Below are 20,957 nucleotides of genomic sequence, written 5' to 3'. Positions count from 1 at the left end.
TATTTCCCAAATGCCCACTGAGTGCCAGCTCTGGGTAAGTGGGCGCACTGCACGAGCTACCACATACGATTTCACAGCATCCTGCCCTACCTATGAGTGGTGTGGGTATTGCCAGCTTTCTAGAGCAGAGGAATCTGAGGTGCAGGGAGGCAGGTAGCGTCTCTGCTGACTGCAGGAATACACCCCCAGGTGTGGCTGGCAGGTGCCTCCAGGCCGCGTCTCCCCCACACTCCACAGCCCCCAGTTTCTTGCTCCAGGTGAGCTACCGCCACTGGCCTGTCTGTCGGCTCCAGCAGACCAGACGGTCAGGGGACATGATTTGGGTTCTGTATCTGCAGCATTTCCTCCTGTGCCAGGCACAGGTCCCAGAGCCATGGACGATACGAGCAAGAGTTAACGCTGAGGAGAACAAAGGCCCGGCGAGGCCGAGCTGTGTGAACGTACAGTGCGAGGAATGAGCACACCCAGTTACGTAAGTGCTTCTCCCGCTATGCTCAGCAGCCGCTTGAGGAAAGCGGGGCTCTTTCTTTTGCTGTGCTATATATAATCTCTGTTTTGGCAGGGGAACGTGCTACAGTTCCACTGTCACATTAGATATTAATTTTTTCTTAAAAACCCTGCAAATTTTCTTTTACTACTGATGCCACAAAATAATAATTCAGACTTAGCTTAAGATTTAGATCCTTTGCCCACATTTCCAGCATTTTTCTATCTCAAAAACATTTATTTTTTTTCTAGTTCCACTTTGAGAAAGAAGCAAAGGAGGGGTGGAAATGAGATGCTGAAGAGACAGCTTGCCACATTCCATAAGTACAGCCTTGATACCGGAACTTCAAGGCTGCAGTCCCAAATGGGCCAGTACTTCCCTTCGGTAACTAAATAGGGGCTGATATATTCTTGATACAGAGGAGGCCAGGTTTGTTTTGGGTCCTTCCCCACCTTCCCTCTAGGCCCTAAGCCTGAATTCCATGACCCTGTGACCACAGAATGAATGTTTCATAGAAAGAATCATTCATTTTTCCTGGGACTTGATTGAAAATGGTTTTTGCTTAGTGAACCTTCTTTAGCTACAGTACAGTTACTTGAAAACTGTTTTCTGAGGCTTTTAAAAACATACATTTACCAAAAATTACTGTGTTAACTTTGTGTTAGTCCTAAAAGGTTCTCTACCTACTGAAAGCTGCAGTTATTCTAATATAAATTGTTATATATACACACTCACTTGAACATTAAAAAATCATATTTCTTTAAGCACATTCAGTCATTTATACTTTTTTGCCAATTTTGTTGGGCCTTCCCCCACACCAATTTTTCCAAAATGGTGAGATTTTAAGAAATAAAACCATGTATTTTATGTTTTCATGGGATGACAGGTTAAGAAGAAAAAGAAAAATAGGCTTTCAAAATATGAATTGTATCAGCATTAATACCCAAATCTAAGTGTTAGTAGCATTTCCAGGCATAGCTCTTATACTGAAAATGTAAGACACTTTGAGACTTGCTAACACTGGGCAGCTCAGTTAGAGTAAGTATTATTCCAAGGAGGCATGTCACTATGATTGGAGTCAGATAAACCTGAGTTCCGACTGTGACTCGGCAACTGCCTCATGCAGGTCCCTTGGGTCTTTGGTGCAGTACGCCATCTCCCAAACCTCAGTTTTCTCCTTTACAAAACTGGAATGGTGCCGTGCATACAGTGTAAGGCTCACTATGAAAACTGAATGACAGTCCACTGAGAGCATCCTTGCAGGGCAGGCGCAGAGTTAAGCAAAGTCTTGGGCTTCCTGCCTTCTTCCTGGCTCCCTGCACTTCCCTGTCACCACGGTGGCCCCTGTGCAAGGCTTCTGAGCGCCGTCCCTCTCCTCTGGCATGTAGACTACAAAGTGATTTTAGTGACCTATATTCCCTGTGCGTGCACACACACCTACACACACACACACCCTCCCCCATACAGTCTTCATCACAACTATATTTGCCTTTTCAAAACACACAGGGCATTGTCCTCAGCGATTCCCTGCAGAATAAAGCCTGCCCACATTAGCCTGCCATCATGGTCCTTAGTCTGGTCCAACCCACCCTTACCGAGCTCATGGTTCCTTGCAAACCCACATCTTCCCTGCCCAACTCTGTCCAGGCCATTCCCGGTTCAAGCCCTTACAAAGCTCCATGACCTACAGCATAGACTTCAAACTGCTTCACGTGGCATTTGAGACGCATGTTATCTGGTCCCTGTTCCTCTCCAGTTTCACTGGCCACCACTCCTTTCCCTCCATACTTAATACCCAAGCAATTCTACTTATAGTACCTGGAACCCCCGTGCTATCTCATCACTCTTCAATTTTATATATACTTCTCTCTTTTCCCAGAATACCCTTCTCCTTTCTTGTACTGTGTTTCCCTGAAAATAAGACCTAGCCAGACAATCAGCTTTAATTAATTTTTGGTGCAAAAATTAATATAAGACAAAATAAGACCAGGTATAATCTAATCTAATCTAATACCCGGTCTTATATAATATATTATGTTATAATATAAGACCGGGTCTTATATTAATTTTTGCTCCAAAAGACACATTAGAGCTGATTGTCTGGGTAGGTCTTATTTTCAGGGAAACACGGTAGCTGGCAAACTCCCAGACAGTCTTCAAACTTCACTCTAATGGCTCCACTTCCGGGCCACTCTGTCAACTACTGACACTGTGTCTTGTAAATTTTGCTGTTACTGCACCTGCCATGCTATAGATATTTTTCATGTTTTCTTATAATTCACTAGACAAGTCAGTATAAATGTCTTCTTTGGGGGGTGACCCACGACTCAGTCTTGCACAGAGCAGTCACTCAGGAAATAGTTATATTGTTGAACAGAAGAAGCTTTTAACCTGGCAGGAAGATCACTGAAATGCAGGGGATACATGCTACAATAGCAGTCTGCGAATGTGAGAGAAGGCAGAGAGAGAATTCTACAACATCCCCATTTAAAATGTTAAAATGTTGGTGACAGATAGAACTTAAAAACAAACAAACAAACAAACAAAACCAACACCAAACCCTTTTTATGTGGTTATAATTCTAACAAGTCCTAAACATTTACCTATGTTTCTCCCGAAAGCCTCATTTTTGTTTTTATAAAGCTCCCTGGTCTGTGGAATGATCATGGGCAGTTGCTTTTGCAGTTTTTGGTGATGCCAGTTTACGGCTATGTTTTTCTGTTCACTGAACTGGCTCATTTCTTCAGGAGAACAAACTGTTCTACACTGAAGCAGGAATTGGCTGGGTTCTAACAAAAAGATTTTTCCCCCCTGACAGTGTTTTTGCAAAAGACCCAAGTCAATTTATAGCCAAGTAACAAAAGGTCAAAAAGGTTAGTCAAGCAATGGGCGTAATTCCTGTGTGTCACAGCCAATAAAGGAAATGGGTGGGAATAAATAGTATGCAATTTTAACCTGAAATTATTTCTGCAAAACTATTATTGTAAACTATACAAAGGGACCCATGGCTTCCAATATAAAGGATTTCCCCCTCTGACTTTTTTAAGGCACATTTATGGGGAAGAACTGAAATGACCTTGAGTTTCTCATTCACAAATGGAAAATTCAAAAACTTTTCACACTAACTTACAAAACAAAACAAAACAAAACAAAACTTGGTCATTGTCTTAAAGCCCTAAAATAGAAATGTTCACATAAAAAAATTCAATATCTCATAGTTAAATCACAGTTAAATACAATTTACATTGCTGAATTTAATATAAAATGTTTGCCAAAAGAGAGAGAAAATCGACCAAAACGAAAGGCTAAGAAAAGGCTCTATAAAGGCGAAAGTTTATCTGTTTTAATCATGCTAGAAATGTGACAAACTACTGCATTATTCAACGACCATAAGAACAACAAGGAATGCCTGCCTTTAAAGCAGACATGAAGAACTGACATCACCAGCCAAGCAAGCAGAAGACAGACGAGTAACAGCCTGTACTGGGCAGCCAACCAGGCACAGGCCCTTGGGTCTGTGGAGCAAGGAAGCCTTTTAGGTTCCAAGGCTGTTGGAAGGTCCCTTGTCATGATGTCTACAGTACTCAACATTTAAAACAACTTAATCATCCAAAAGACAAATAGTTAAATAGAACACTGTAACAGTCCAGACAAGATGGCATAACTCATTTCTCCCCCAGCCTCCTTGCTGCGTAGAACTATAAACACTGGAAATAACACAAGAGGTAACCAAAGGAGAAGTGTAAAAGATGGAAAAAGCAAAGCAAACAGCTTAGGGACAACACAGCAGCAGGGCATCTTATGACCCACCTCCCACCTCCATCCAACTGAAGAAGGTGGCCCAGTCCCAATGTTTCCCAAGCCCCAGCCTAGCAACAGAAGGCAACCCAGGTAGGCATATCCTTCACCATGATACAATGGGAATTCTGCTATCAATATCAGGCCAGCTGGCAGCACCAAAAGAAGGAGAGATAATAAAAGAGGTTAAGAAAGCACCCTCCCTCCCTGCAGGTCACCCAGGAAGTTTCTCCAGGCTATGCTGCCTGGTAGCATAGAGGCACCAGGCGGCATAGCCTGGAGAAACTACCCCCATCGGACAGCACCAGCAGGAACAGTGAGAGCCCCAGCTGCACCAGATAAGCCAAGCAGACCAAAACAGTAACAGCAAAGGTTCTGAAAAGCAAACCTTCATTGGAACCACACCCCACAGAAGCAGACCCAACCTGTGTGCTAGACTTAATCAGGGTGACTTCCAGGTAAAATAAAGAAATTATTGTGGAATGATAGGACTCAGGGTATCCTAACATAACAGACAAAATGTCCAGAATGAAACTGAAAATCACCCATCATATCAAGAACCAGAAAAACCATGACTTGAATGAAAAAAAGATAATCAACTAATATCAACACTACGATGAATCTGATGAAGAAACCAGCTTACAAAGGATTTTAAAGCAGTCATCATAAAAATGTGGGAAAAAGCAATGAGAAATTCTCTTGAAACAAATGAAAAAACAGAAAACTCATCAAAGAAATAGAAGTTATTTAAAAAAAAAAACTGAAAATTATAGAACTGAAAGATAGAATAACAGAAATAAACACTTACTAGATAGGTTTAATAATAGAGCATAGATGACAGAACACAGAATCAGTGAACTTAAAGATAGATCAATAAAACTTATCCAATATGAATAAAAGAGAGTATACTGAAAACAAATTGACCGAGTTTCAGGCACTGGTGAGACAATAACAAAAGATCCAATGTTCACATCATCAGAAGAAGAGTAGAAAGAGAGGGGCTGAAAAAGTATTCAAAAAGATAATGGCTGAGAATTTCCTAAACCTGGTGAAATACACAAACCTACAGATTCAAGAAGCTAGGAAAAACTCAAATAGGATAAACCCAAAGAAATCATGCCAAAACACAAGATAACTAAATTTCTGATAATTAAAGACAAAGAAAAACTCTTGGAAGAAGAGAAAAAGAACCTATTGCCTATAAGGAAACACCAATTCAAATGACAACAGTCTTCTCATTTAAAACCATGGAGGCCAGACGGAAGTAGCACAACATTTTCAGTGCTGAAAAAAAAGAATGTCAACCATGAATTCTGTATCTGGAGAAACTATACTTCAAGACTGGAGTGGACAAGACATAAACTAAAAGAATGTGTCTCTGGAAGATCTCCCCTTACAGAATGGAAATGATAACAGAAGAAATCTTGGAGCAACAGGAAGGAAGAAAGAATAGAAAAAGAATATTAATATATACAATAGACTATCCTTCTCCTCATGAGTTTTATAAATCATATTTAATGACTGAAAAAATCATAACTCAATCTGACACTCAAGGTTTATATTTAAAAGGGGGAAAGGGGAAGTAAAGGGACACTTAGATGAAAGTAGGGTTTCCACATTTCACTCAAAGTGATAAAATATTGATAACAATAAGTCTGTTATAAGTCAACTATGCATATTTTAATACCCACAGTAACCACCAAGAAAATGACACAAAGAGATACACTCAAAAACACTACAAATGAATGAGTCAAGATAAAAATCCTAAAAAATGTTCAAGCAATTCAGACAAAGGCAAGAAAAGAGAAACAGGAAAGAAAATAAATGATAAAATGGCAGAATAAAGCCCGAATACATCAATAATTACCTGACATGTAAATGGTCTAAATACACCAATTAAAAAGTAGTGATTGGCAGAGTGGAGAAAAATATAACCCAACCATATATATGCTGTTCACAAGAAACTCACTTCAAATTCAATGAGAAAGGTAGGCAGAAAATAGAGTACTGTCCATACAACAGATAGAAAATGTAAACAGCTATTTAAAAGCATGCTTATGAATAATTTTAATGATAAAGTATTTTGAATATTACATTTTATATGACAATTAAATATTTTCAAAGCAAGATACAAAATGTATATATAGAATGGCTTCAACTGTAAGAAAACAATTTTTAAGTAAATGCCTAAAAAGAAGGCTGTCAAGATATCATTAACAGGAATCTCAATTATCTTCATTATGCTTTCCTATATTTTCCAGATTATCTACCATAAGAATGAATGGCTTTTATAGTGAGAAAACAATGTAATTTTTTAAAAAAAATTCCCTTCAATTAAAGCAGTCTATTAAAGATCATTGCGCTGCTGTCCGGGGAGGAGAAACCGGTATTTATCATTGGTGGCCACCATTCACATGGATCTTTCTACTGGTGACCTTTCTACTTGGCTGCCCACCCCTTCCCTGCTCCCCAGGGGACCACAGGCACAAGCAGAAGGCCTGGAAGGTACAGAAAATGCTCGCTTTGCAAGCTTCGGGCATGGTATTCGGGGGGTGGGGGGGGGGGGTGGGGGGGGGGGTAGGGAGTGGTGAGGAAGCAGACACACGGGGGACCCCTGCCTCGCTCCCAGGGGGCTCCAGATCACGGAGCTAGGTCCACACAGGTCTGCCGCGGGGCTGGCTCCTGCGTTTCCTCACTGCATCACCCAGGACCGCATGAGCACGCCGTGGTCCTCACAGCCCAACAGAGCCTAAAGCAATGATCATCGCACCATGTTGGGGGCCACAGTCGAGAGAGGAAATTCTCCTGTTTTGTATCGCCACGTCAGTATCAATTTAACACTCCCAGCTTCCTTTACTTTTCAAAGTCTGTCCCTAACTTTATCCAGGAGTCCTGTGACAACCTTCCTACTACCACAGGCTCAATCTTCTTCTGGCATTTCAAGTAAGAAACCTCTAAGTAATATTCAGTTTTTCCTTGCCCTTCTTTGGTATATGCAATCTATTAACATAAAGGAGATTCAACACAGAATGCAGACGGTAGCAGATACAATGATTTCTAAGATCCCCTATGAGATCTTATAACAAATGAACCCTGTTGAAGTCAACGAGGAAAGCTCTGACCAAGGCTCTTCCATGCATAAGACGCTTCCTTGCTGATGTTGCTATGGCCACATTTAACAGTCAATGGAGCCATTTCTAGACTTCCCATTTTTATCACCATTTCTGGAAAAGTTGACTTTTTCTCTTACTGAGGACATAGAATCCCATCTCTAGGGCCATATGAGATAACTCAAAGCCAACCCTGACCTTGAGGGTTGGACTAATACTCAGGACTAATTTATTGCCCCCACCTCTGCCATCTCCCTTAGTTAAACTACCAACATACTGAGGTAACATAAATTTACAAATACTTGAGCAAATATTATTTGAGACCATATTAATTTTCAAAATAAGCTATTTTACCTATTTTCTTGCTTTTGGGGTGATAGAGTAGAAAAAGACTTTGGCGTTGAAGTGTCCCATTACTTATTAGCTACACCACTTTGCAGCCTCTCCACTTATAAAACGGAAATAATTATGCATACCTCTTGTGAGGATTAAGTAACATATTACGTATAAAAGTGCCTGGCATAACATAGGTGCTCTCTTGGCTCCATTTAATATTCCTAACTTAGTTCCTTTTCTCCACCTACTTCTCATTTATGTTTTCTTGCTGTATTTTATGGACCTGAATGAGTCACCTTAAATTCTTTTGGAACAACAACAAAAAAAACCCATAAATATTCAACATAAAAATAGTAAACACTCCTCGGGGAAGTAGGGACAGGCATTTACTGGGAGAGGACATGAAGCAACTTTGTGGGTAATGATATCTTGGTAAGATTTTGGGTTACACAGGGGTATACATTTGTCAAAACGCAGATGTACAATTAAAATTTAACTGCAAATTTAACTACAAATGTACAAATCTTACCTCAAAAGAAAAAACCTGTAAAACAAATAGTGACCTCTACGTAGTGATCTGCGTGCTGAAGCACTGAGGGGGATACGTAAAAAACTACGATGACCAGATGGCCGGACAGAGGAATAGGAAGCACACGGTGTAAAACGTTAATAGTCAGAACTGGGCAGTGGCTGTATGGCTGCTCACTGTAAAATTCTTTCAACTTTGCAGCACGTTGGAAATTTTTCATAATAAAATGTGGGGGAAGAATTTCCTACAGAAAAAAATGGAAGGCACTCAGTACATGATGGTTCTCTTCCCACAGCGTCTTTCAGTTGTTATTCATCCACTTGTTCATTTACCTGCACACACTAGGCACATACTGTACTACTGACTAGTACAGGTTGCTTAACCTCCAGCCCTCTGAATCTCAGTTTCCTCATCTACGGAACAGCAACTCATATGCCTCCTGGGATATTTGGGAGGGTCAGCCCAGCTCCTGCCAGTACACAGCTGGTGTTCAGTAAATGCCAGTATAGCATGCAGAAAGAGCATGGGCATTACAGCGTAATAGTCCAGTATCAAGTACTGGTTAGAAGCCCTGACCCCTGACTGACTGCCTGGGTTCAAATCTCAACTCCACCATTTTGCAACTTCGGGCAAAATTCTTACCCTTTCTGTTTCTTCATCTGTAAAAATATGGGGGAGGATAAATCTCTCTCTCATGAGGTTACTATGATCATTAAACACGTTAATAAATAGAAAATGCTTAGACAATGGCTGAAACAGTATAAACACTAAATCAATGTCAGCAAATTTACTATGCTGAACACTCAGAGGATGTGAAGATGAACGCCGAAGTCCCTGACACCTCAAGGTGGTGATAATCCAGGAGAGGAGAAAGCCACGTCAACAGAAACATCACAAAGTGGTGTGTGACACGTGCCATAGGAAACGTGCTACAATGAGCTTGGGGTACGGAAAAGCAGACTGATAATAATGACTGAGGAAGACCAAAGAAGGTTTCAAGGGGGTGGCATTTGATGATACGGGACCTGAAAGCAGAGAAGGGGAAGAAAAAGTTTGGCAATGTTAGAGTACATGGCATCGCCAGCCTACCAGAGCTACATCAAACGCAGGTAGGGCAGGATAGAAGATTTGTGGCTGGAAAGGGATCGTGGTCAGATGGCGGAAAGCTCTACTGATGAATGTAGATTCTGTTCTGCAAAAGTATTCTGAAAAAAACGGTCATCCATTTCTCATACTCCACTGAGTTAGCAGAGCTGAGTCTTCCAAATTAATTGCCAACCAAGAACTCATCCTTGATTTTTCCATCTCATTTATCCACTGCACTCATTGTAGAGAATAACTAAAAATGCATCACCATAACCATTTTACCAACTCAAGGCATGAGGACATATCTCTACTGAACAAGAAGGCCCAGAGCTAGTGGAGGGCGGGCCAGGGAAGAGCTTCGTAACAGTGTCGTGGATTTGAGTTTGCACCATGGTAGTTGGTTCACTGCCTTGAGGTTCAACTTGGAATCTGACCCAAGAGATTAACTTCAGGAAGGGAGAGACATCCACAGAGCAGCCAAGAAGAGCTGGCTCCCTCCGGACGCTGCCAGCTGGCCACCTGCACCTCTCAGCGCTCACTATGCCTTGGTAAACACATTTCTGATTGCTGTAGGCATTGAGCAAACCCACTAAGCCTTGCCAAAGTGTCTTTTGTAAGTTCACAAATGTGACGTTTTTTAGTTCACTGAGATTATTCTTAATTGGTGGGGCACAACTGCTTTAATACCCACCAAACTCAATGGAGGAGGAGACACACTAGATTTTTACCCCCATTTTAGAGAAGGTATAGTTTTCCAGGAGCCTCGCTGTTCCTGTAATCTAGCCAGAACTGTCCTTTCCTAACAGGGTATTTGCATTTGGGAAACAAAATCCCTGATTAGGTTGTTGCCTCAGGAACAACTTCAGAGCTTCTCAGGTTTGCAGTCTGCTCATGCAGCAAGCCCAGCTTTGCAGCAAGCAGAGCGTCTGCCCCAGGCCAGTGGGCAGAGCGAGCTGACCTCTGAGTCCCGCCCTGCAAATCCTCCTGGACTCCATGCAGACTCCCACTGCTGTCACTGTGCAGCATTCTTCATCTGAACACGTTAGAAAACCCTAGCTTTTAAGATCTTTCTGTGTTCAGGGCTGTAAGGTGGCTGCTCCCTAAGGACCAGAAGGGCCCTTCATCTACATATACCTCCCAAGGAGCGCTTGGGTCTGCTCACCTCTGCATGGACGTGCACCAGTTTTCAGGCCATTCTGGTCTCAGCAGCAAACACTTCAGAGAACTCTGGGTACGAAGTGCTAGCTTTAGACACATGACCCTGCACAAGTCTGATTTGGAATTTTTTTAAAACCTAAATGCAGTATCTTGCTAATTCTGCCCACTTGGCCTCACAAAATTTTCAGAAAAATCTCCCACCAACACAGCTACTACACCCTTCAGAAAGGTCTAGGAAATTCAACATATCAGGAAATGAGCAATACTGTAGAAGGTTCTCATTAAGATTTACCCACTCAGAGAAGGAGACTGAGCGCCACGATTTCTTTCCTATTCTTACACCTGTTTCCACCCAGGACCAAAGAGTTTCTCTAACCCGATGGCTTTTTACTTAACAGAAAAATGAGATAGAGACAAAACAGAAAACATTTGTACAGAATCTCGTCAAAGGTTTATTTTTTAACAAGTTTTTTATTTTGAGCTAATTTTAGAACTTGCAAAACAGTTGAAAAAGAGTACAGAGAGGGTGGCCAGATGCCTCAGTTGGTTAGAGCATGAGCTCTCAACAACAAGGTTGCTGGTTCAATTCCCGCATGGGATGGTGGGTTGTGCCCCCTGCAACTGAGATTGAAAACGCTCACTGGACTTGGAGCTGAGCTGCGCCCTTCACTACTAGATTAAAGGACAACTTGACTTGTAGCTGATGGGTCCTGGAAAAACTATTCCCCAATATTCCCCAATAAAAAAAAAATTAAAAAAGAAAAGTACAGACAGTGTCCGTTACCCCTGCCCCAGCTCGCCCAGTGCGACCATCTTCCATACGAGCAGCTACGGTATGTGGGACAGGACCAGATCTTATCATTGGCACAGAACTGTTCACTACAACAAAGGCCTTACTCAGATTTCACCAGTTTTTCTCCTGATGTCCCTTTGCTGTTCCAGGAGCCTATCCAGGATTCCCACTCTACTGAGTTGCTGTTTCTCAGTTATCTTGCAGTCTGTGACAGTTTCTAATAGGCATTAATCTTGCCTCCCGTTTACAGTTTCTCAGTCTGTCCTCGCCATTCATGTCCTTGACACCCTTTAAGAGTATTAATCAGTTATTTTATTGAATGTCCCTTGATTTGGGTCTGCCTGCTGTTTTCTCATGATTACACTGAGGTTATGTATTTGGGGCAAAAATACCCCGGAAATGATGTGTTCTGAGTACGCCTATCATGGGGTTCGTGACGGTGCTATGTCTTCTTACTGGTGATGTCGACCATGACCGCTTGGTTAAGGTGGTTTCTCCGCTGCAAAGTTACTACCTTTTCTTTCCTTTTATAGTTAATAAACATGTTGAAGGAATTTATTTGAAACCATGCAAATTCTGTCAAAGGTTTCTTAAAAAATGACTGGCTCCCTCATTCACAAGCCTCCTCACTTCCCTTAAAAACTCCAAAAGGTTAGGTTGATATGATTTCCCCTTACTACCGCTGTCTTGCAAGCACTTTGTGACCGCAGAGAGCTCTCTCTCCCCACCAAATGAGGAGATACAACAAGAAAAAGGCTGTCTGCAACCCGGAAGAGAGCCCTCACCAGAACCTAAGCATGTTGGCACCCTAATTTCAACTTCCAGCGACTAGAACTGTGAGAAATAAATGTCTGTTCTTTATAAGCCTCCCAGTCTATGGTAGCTTGTCTTGGTAGCTTGAACTAAAACAGCACTATGGTTTGATGTATATGTATTCCAGCAAACCTCTTTTCCTTTTAATATCACTGGAGTCAGATACCATGGGCTTAATTAAATCCCAAGCCCACCACGGACTTCAGGCAAGTTACTTCATTTTGAGTGCGGATTCACCAGCAGCTGTTATTTGCACATGGGATGAGCAAAATTAAATAGTTTTGTGGAAGAACTATTTAGTAAGGGAGAAATTTAAAATTTTATGGCCTGTATTTAAGAAAAAAGCACTTGCCATGGGGAAGGTGAGGTCACACAGTGGACATCTGCAAGTCCACATGCCACATCTGGACCGAAATTAAAATTGTTCGCTGCTGAACTGCTTAAAAACCTGAGGGAATGCTACTTGGTTTCCAGGATTTGCCTATTTCTAGTTTACCAAACCAAGTAAAGCTCCCATAATCTGTAAATGTATCACTTATTTGTGTGGTCCAAATGACAATCAGGAAAAGGTCACCTCTCCTACTGTTTTTCCCCCAGAACAACAAGAACAGCTAACGAGGATGGAACACGGGCGTCGGACACTGCTCAGTCTAAGCTCTTCACGGGCAGCAGTTCACTTAACCCTCATCACAACCCTTGCCAATAGGCACTAGTCTTGCCTCCCGTTTACAGATGAAGAGACTGAGGCACAAAGCAGCTAAATAACTTGCCCAAGGTCACTCAGCTAGTGGCTGGTACAACCAGGATTTAAACCCAGGCAGTCTAGTTCCAGAGTGCACGTTCTTAGCGCTCTGGACTCTCCTATTGTCAAAGAATGCAAGAACAAGTTATCATCTGGAGGAGAAACAGTTTCCGAATTAAGAGTTCTGGAGGAAGCTGAATTGAACAAAAGATTCAAATGACAGAAGAAAACCACTTCCAAAATGGAAAGACCTGAAAGAAGAACCAAAGAGGAGCTCTCAGGGTCTCACACGTATTTAGCAATGAAAGAGGGTCACTAAGACACAGCTTAGAAACATCTGAAAACAATGTGTAGAAAGAAAAGAAAGAGAGAAAAAGAAAAGAACTCCAAGTAAACAAGTTAAACAAGCAGACTATGTGAAAAAGAATCCAGCAGAGTTCCTTTTGATTTCTTTTTGTTTTCAGTAACAGAAGCCCAGAGTCAAGACAAGACTAAGATAATGACCTAAAAGAAAAAAAGATAATCAGAATACTTTAAGCTGTCATCTGTAAACAAACAAAATGATGCCACCCCTCCCCCAACCCCCAGACCAGGTGCCCTAGTCATTCATTCCTCTACCACCAAGCTGTCTCCAAAAGCTGCAGTTAACAGCTGCATTTCCTCAGCTTCTCTGACTTCAGTGTGAGCTGACTTTGGTCCTCAGTGGGAACTGAGCATGCTGGGATCCTTATCAGTTTTCTAGTTGAGAAAAACCAATGGCTTAGCTTCTCCTTATCCTATTGGACCTCTGGGTGAACGGCCACTGCTGGCCACTGCCCCTGTAGGAGGTCGTTCTGCTTCTCCCCTACCGCTTCCTCTAGCATGGACACGCATCCAGGCCTGCCCTGCAATCCCACTTACTAGCTTGGTAACAATGCCTTAGGGCCTTAGTTTCCTGGCCCACAAAGTAGGGTAGTAATAATTTCCATACACAGGGCTATTGAGAAGATAAAGTAAGCCATCTGAAAAAGCTCTCCTTCTCTCATGCTGGGCACATATTACAGTGCTCAGGACATTGCGATTTCCTATACATAAAGACTGGTGTTTGCCAAGAAGCCATCCTGAGCCCTTTGATTTTCTGTCTTCATGCTCTGCCTGCGGGAAGGGATAGCACTTATGGCTTCGACATCCTCCTTTGGGCAAGTGTGTCTCGCACCTTTATCTCCAGCCCCTACGTCTCTCCTGAGTTTCCGACCCATACTGCCCACTCTTTCTAGATACGTTTTTCTAGATCTCTTGAAGGTTTCTTAAATTCAACAAGTCCTAAAATAAACTCCCCTCTGTCTCTCTCCAAATCAGTTTCTGCTAAGCACCCCCCACACACACACAAACTTTACCCCACTCCACAAGCTGTTCAATATTTCCACCATCTATTATCACCTGCCCTAAAACAAACAAAAAACTTTTCTGAGTCATCCTCTAATTCCTAATCTCACCCGAGTCAGACACTACCTGGTATCTTTAGATTCTGCCTCAAAACACTCATCTTCTCTTCTCCATCACTATTGCTACCACCTTGTTCAAGCGCCCATCATCTCTCACCTGGATGACTGCCACAGCCGCCTGACTGACTTTCTCCCTGGAGTTCCCACTTCCCGTGACAGACAGAGTTATCGTCCTAAAAACAGCCTTGAGCCTGGTCCTCCCCTACGTTGAAGCCTTAGCAGTGCAGCCCACAGGAGACACACTGAAACTTGTTGGCCAGGCACTCAAGATGCTTCACCATCTGGCCCCAACATTCCTTTGTCCAGTCTCATCTCCAGCCACTTGGGTACCTTCAGCCTTTGATGAACGTGGGCAATGAACTTGGGTACCTTCACACTTTCGCCTTTTTGCTTTATCCATTACCTCTCAAAGCCCTACTGGTACAGTAACACTCAGCTCCCAGGATGCCTTCGCTGATTCAACAAACATCAGTCCCTCCCTGTGTGTCTCCAGCACACGTGACACATCAATCTTTTGCCATGGTTGATATGCATGCAAGATACCTCCTCAGCCAGAAAGGGGACCTTGAAGACAGAACGGCCTTTATCTCTGTATCTCCTGATTCTGGCACAGCGTCCGTCCCCTCAGAGGAAGGCCTGGGTAGCTGTTAACTTAATCAAGAAGAGCAAAATACTTATAAATAACAGGCTGAAGCCAAAAATAATTAGTGCACCGCATCAAACAAATGTAAAATGTGAAAGGAAAAAATAATGGGGGTAGCTATGGAATAGGAAGAGGGAATGCCAAAACAGGGAGAAACTGAGTTTCCTTATATGGAAGGAAAGGAAAGTTCCTGTTTTTGCTTTAATGATAATAAATAAATATAGAAACATATGTTATTTTTAGCATTGGGAGAATTCAAAAGTTTGTTCACCTTTAAAATTTGTTTAAAAGTGAAAAGGAAGGGGAAAACATTCTATTAAACAGAAGGTATAATCGAAAGAGACAAGAATTATAAAAATTAAGAAATAAATTATACATAGAAAACATAACAAATGCAATATCAAACATAAATTAAAGAGGATAAATTTACACATAAGTTACAGAACCTTCAAGATTAGTTGAACAGAAGACAAAATCAACAGTATTTTGCTTGCAAGATATAATGAAGTTAGAAAATGTACCAAAATCACTACACAAGAAATCTATAGACTGAAAAAAAAAATAGAGGACAAGCATTGCTTTAAGTATCGTCAAAAAAACAAAACCTAAACATGCAGCAAATAATCTTGAGAAACAAACGACAAAAAGAAAGAAAGAGAGAGAGAGAGAGAGAGAGAGAGAAAGAAAGAAAGAAAGAAAGAAAGAAAGAAAGAAAGAAAGAAAGAAAGAAACCTAGAGGAACTTTTTTAAAAAAGAAAGGAATTAGATATTTGAAAGCAAAAACCAAAATATTTTGGAAGGACCACAAGAGAAGGAATTGGCAGGAGGTGCTGCCTATGAAAGAGGGACGGATTGCCTGAGGAACAGGAATGGGAAACTAACTGTTCACAACCTCCTTTCGTCCTTTTAAAGTTTTGTATTTCAATTAAAAGTTTTTGTGAAGAGACTAAAAGTGATGGTACTGGTAAATTTAATTACAAAAAAGGAGGAAATGTAATTGGAAAAATAGGACATTAAAGAGGCAATAATAAAATAATAACAATTTAAAAACAGAATTACTATATGACCCAGCAATCCCTCTCCTGGGTATCTACCCGAAAAATCTGAAAACCTTTATCCGTAAAGATATATGTGCCCTGAAGTTCACTGCAGCTTTATTTACGTTGGCCAAGACATGGAAACAACCAAAGTGTCCTTCAATAGATGATTGGATAAAGAAGACTGTGCTACATATACACAGTGGAATACTATTCTGCCATAAGAAAAAATGAAATAGTGCCATTTGCGACAACATGGATGGATCTTGAGATTATTATGCTAAGTGAAATAAGTCAGATAGAAAAAAGTCGAGAACCATGATTTCACTGATATGTGGGATATAAAACTGAAAACAACAAAAGAACAAGACAAACAAATGAAGAAACAAAAACTCATAGACAAAGACAATAGTTTAGTGGTTACCAGCAGGTAAGTGGGCAGGGGGGTAGTAGATGAGGATAAAAGGGATCAAATACATGGGATCAAATATACAATGTGATACATAGATGTATTACAGAATTGTACACCTGAAACCTATGTAACTTTACTAACAATTGTCACTCCAATAAACTTTAACTTAAAAAAATAAAATAAAAAGAGGCAATAAAATTGTAGGGGAATACTATGTATGTGTTAATAAATTTGGATAAAACTAAATAGATGGATTTTCTATTAAAAATGTAAAATTATAACATTGCAAAATAAAATACCTAACTAGACCAACATCTTTAAAATAAAATAAAAAAACTATACCCCCACAAAAACAAGTCTCTGACTGTTTATTAGTGAATCCTTTCAAACTTTCCAGAAACAAACAATTCACATCACAAAAATCATGCCTAAAATAGGTCAAGATATAGGTTACTAGTTTATTCTACTAACCTGCTCCTAAAACTGGCTAAAGAGGGCCGGCCTGGTGGCTCAGGCGGTTGGAGCTCCGTGCTCCTAACTACGAAGACTGCTGATTCGATTCCCACAAGGACCAGTGGACTCTCAACCACAAGGTTGCTGGTTCAATTCCTCGACTCCCACAAGAGATGGTGGGCTGCATCTGCAACCAAGATTGAACACGGCACCTTGAGCTGCCGCTGAGCTCCTGGATGGCTCAGTTGGTTGGAGCGCGTCCTCTCAACCACAAGGTTGCTGTTTGACTCCTGCAAGGGATGGTGGGCTGTGCCCCTTGCAACTAGCAACGGCAACTGGACCTGGAGCTGAGTTGCACCCTCCACAACTAAGACTGAAAGGACAACAACTTGACTTGGAAAAAGTCCTGGAAGTACACACTGTTCCCCAATAAAGTCCTGTTCCCCTTCCCCAATAAAACCTTTTAAAAAATAAAATAAATCAAATATATTACTTATAAAAAAAAAATGGTTAAAGAAAATGAAAAGAGAACACTATAGACAAAGCTTACTTAGAATTCGTGCTCAAAAATTTAAAAGAAAATAATAGTAAACAGAATCTAGAAATAGGTTGAAATTTTTTATAGTGTCATGTCAATAGACACCAAAAATTCATTTGTTAAAATCCAACGCCTATTCTTAATTTAAAAATTCTAAAACTAACAATAAAGGTATACTTTCTTACATTATTAAAGTATTTATTTAAAATTAACCGTCAATATGCTTTGACGAATAAGTGAGCCATGCAGTCATTAAAAACCGGCACAAAACGAAGAAGCATTTTATCACTGTTAGTTAATATAGTATCAGAAGTTCCTTCCGATACAAAGAAACATGAAAACAAAAAAGAAATACAAATATGGTAAAGGCAGAGGAAAAATGTTTTTACACATAACACTACTGTATACTTATAAACCCGAAGGAATCACGTAAACGGTTATGATGCATTTAAAGTGACCAGAGTCATCACCGATATAGAAAAATCAATAGTATTTCTAGTCCTCAAACTTGACCACACATGAAAATCACCCAGGCAGCTTTTTAAAATGCTGATACCTACACCTCACCCCAGAAAACTTGCCTCAGAATCTTCTGGGAGTGGGACAAGGTATTAGTATTTTATAAAGCTTCTGAGGTGATTCTAACGTACAGCCAAGTAGAAATACCACCACTACATGTTTAGTCATTTAAATATCGAAATATGTAATGCAAAAAGTGCAACCATTTGTGATATTCGCAAATGGGAAGAGAAAGATTGCTGCAAGGGAACAGGAGTTCAAAAGAAGAAACCTGAAAGGGAATATACTGCACAAATGTCTCTAGTCCGCCGCAGTTTAGGCAAAGAAGTGAGCAGTTGCCCAAGTTATTAGAAGGGGACATGACCCATGGCCACAACAAAATAATGGCAGCAAGAAATAATTAGTCTCTGTCCAAGTGCTACTGAAATAGAAAGCATGCACGAGGATTTAATAGAGGCTGAGGTGGTACAGGGATTACCTGCATACTTGTCTGAGGTTATATAATTTCTAGAAATGCAACTGCTGAGTCAAATAGTATGTCCCTTTAAAAGTGAAAATTTTTTAAAGATCCTAAAGGTGAAACAGAAGAAGCATGATGTGTAGATAATAAATAGAACATCATATTTAATAGGTAGGAGTGGAGTGGGAGAAATGAGGTAAGCCAGAGGTAGAAAAGACGGCTCAGTGTTGCCAAGTTGTAGTAGGTACAGAGACTGACATACAGAAAATTCCTGGTGATTCCAATTTGGCTTTGCCCTTCCCATTACCTTTGCCCCCACAGCAGAAACCTGAAGAAGGAGGATGGCAGGAACCATGTGGCTACGTGTGAGAAGATTTGAGGCAGGAGTCAGCGTGAAGACGAGCATTAAAAAATGTGTGTATGAGTTTACTTATAAATAAACTTGTCTTATGCCATTTTCAGTTTAGATGATTGATACACAAGGCCACTAAATAGTTTTTACTGAACCTGATGACTCCAAGTTGAAGAATGAGCAAGCTGGAGTATATCATATATCCAACAATAAGTGGCCCTGCTGCAATCGACCATGAGGAGGGAAGTTCCAGAAGCGACAATTGTGGGAAAATTCCCCTGGGCTGGGTGGGCCCAGGCTAATGGAGGAGTGAGGTGGCCCTGTCTGTTGGGAAGCTGTGTAGAGAACTTCCAGCACTATATACCACAGATGACTCCATTTCCTCCCATTTCTTTCCAGAAATTTCTACTCAGCATACTGGATGGAGAAAGGCTCTTACTTATAATGAAAAGTAATGTAATAAATTTGCTTTATTTAAAAAACTTTAACAACAACCCCAAAAACCCCCAAAGTCTAAGCTTGCGAGTGGCTGAGACTAAATTGAGTTCCCAATTCAAATAAATAAGTAAAACTTTACGCACATCAAGTAAAGACTGTCTATTTACATTGATTAGTTGCCAGTCTGCTTTGTCTTGAGTATTAAATTTAGCATTGAAAAATGTTTCCTATTCCTGAGGGCCGTGTCACATATCTTGTAGAATATAGCTTGGAAAACTAATATTCAAATTAGTATAAATTGATATTCAAATTAGTGTCCTAATTTTTCAAGTCAATCATTTAATTAAGCAGAAGTGTAAGTTTTGCACTCCAACTAAAAGCTGACTTGTAGTAAATGGCACATCACAGACCCAACAGACAATCATAATACCGAACGGTCAACCTAACATATAACAGGTTCCTATCAAGGGATCTAAGAAATCTCCTAAGTTGCATATTTAATGCAGATTTTTAGATTAATCCAAAAAAGGAACATTTAATCAAAGCGCTCAGCAATAAAAACAGAGAGGAGAATAAAGAATGTTTAACAGCAATACAGAAACTAAATATGGCTCTAAAGAGTTAGGCATTACGAAGATATGGTAATTGTTATGAAAGAAACTTGCTAAAATTCAGAAGCATGCTATTTACCTGGGAAACATACTTTTTCTTTACTTCATTGGTTTCTCCAGTTTCTCTCTTCACTTTATGCAGCCCTGTATGCATCTTTAAAGGTTCACTTGTTGCTTCAGCAGTTGCAATTCAGTCCTATAAAAGAAGCAGCATATCATCACTTACGGAGAAAAGAATAAAGTATATTCTAGGAAGCTGAGTTATCCAATCTCATCAATCTCCTTTCCTCATTCATTTTCACCAGAACTATACACAAACAGAAAAGCGAAGGGGGTGGGGAGAGAAAAAGAAGTCATTAAAATACAAACTAGCAATTTAAAACTATTAAAAATGCTAGTAGAAACTGAAAAATATAAATGGAAATAAAGCCAATTCAGTTGTCTCTGATAATATATCAGAGCAAGATGATTCATTAAAATCTTTAACACTCTTCCGACCCGTGAGCTCCCTCTCTCTCCTAGCTAAGTTTGAGAGGCCTGAGCAGAAACGATACACTAACTGATGTGTACGCAACACACCTTCGAGGATGCACACCATTACGGAGGAGCTCTTTTCTGAAGCTCTTCCATTCTAAGCCCTGGGGCTTCCTGGCATGGATTCTAGGGGTACCAAAAATGGTCTAGGCTGTGAGTTCCAGGCCAAAGAACTATGCTATGTTCACCTCTGTCTCTGACCCTTACTCCTATGTCATGCCCTTCTGCCCAGTGCCAATGATGGGCACACAGTAACTCCTGGTGAATGAATGAGACAGTGATTATGTTTTCAACAAACCACCAGAGATGCTTCATGAGATCTTAAAATTACTTGTGAAGCCGTTGAAAAACCATGCTTTTGAATTCTTTACTTCTTTCCCAAAGCATTCTGCTTGGCTGAGACGCCCATTAGCAGTACAATGGCCCTAAAGAGAGTGCACCAGAGGGCTCAGAACCTCAGACAGAACAGTGCATCACCAGTCCCCACTAGAAAGGGTGGGGACTACGAGCATCTGTGAATGTGAACAGGTGTGCCCCTCAGAAAAGCACCCGTCATCAAAGCACCTCCGAGTTATCTCTCACCAGCATTCCTATGTCTTTAATATAGACACAGCCAGCTTCGAC

General features: G+C 40.8%; 1 protein-coding gene across 4 annotated transcripts in view; it reads right to left on the bottom strand.

Moving 5' to 3' along the window:
- The window catches only part of ZHX3 (zinc fingers and homeoboxes 3), a 137,555-nt gene that overhangs the window by 46,658 nt on the left and 69,940 nt on the right, over positions 1–20,957 (bottom strand). For 2 of the 4 annotated variants that reach the window (XM_033094611.1, XM_033094610.1), the window contains exon 2: positions 19,879–19,995. The gene's annotated coding sequence lies outside the window, so the exon portion shown is untranslated. Of the gene's footprint in view, positions 1–90; positions 110–19,878; positions 19,996–20,957 lie in introns of those variants that run through there. The other 2 variants (XM_033094613.1, XM_033094615.1) reach the window with 2 other exon arrangements.

This window comes from Rhinolophus ferrumequinum, chromosome 23 (genome assembly GCF_004115265.2).
Source record: "Rhinolophus ferrumequinum isolate MPI-CBG mRhiFer1 chromosome 23, mRhiFer1_v1.p, whole genome shotgun sequence".
Lineage (NCBI taxonomy): Eukaryota > Metazoa > Chordata > Mammalia > Chiroptera > Rhinolophidae > Rhinolophus > Rhinolophus ferrumequinum.
The sequence above is the reverse complement of the archived record's forward strand: the minus strand, read 5'-3'. Positions and strand labels throughout refer to the sequence as shown.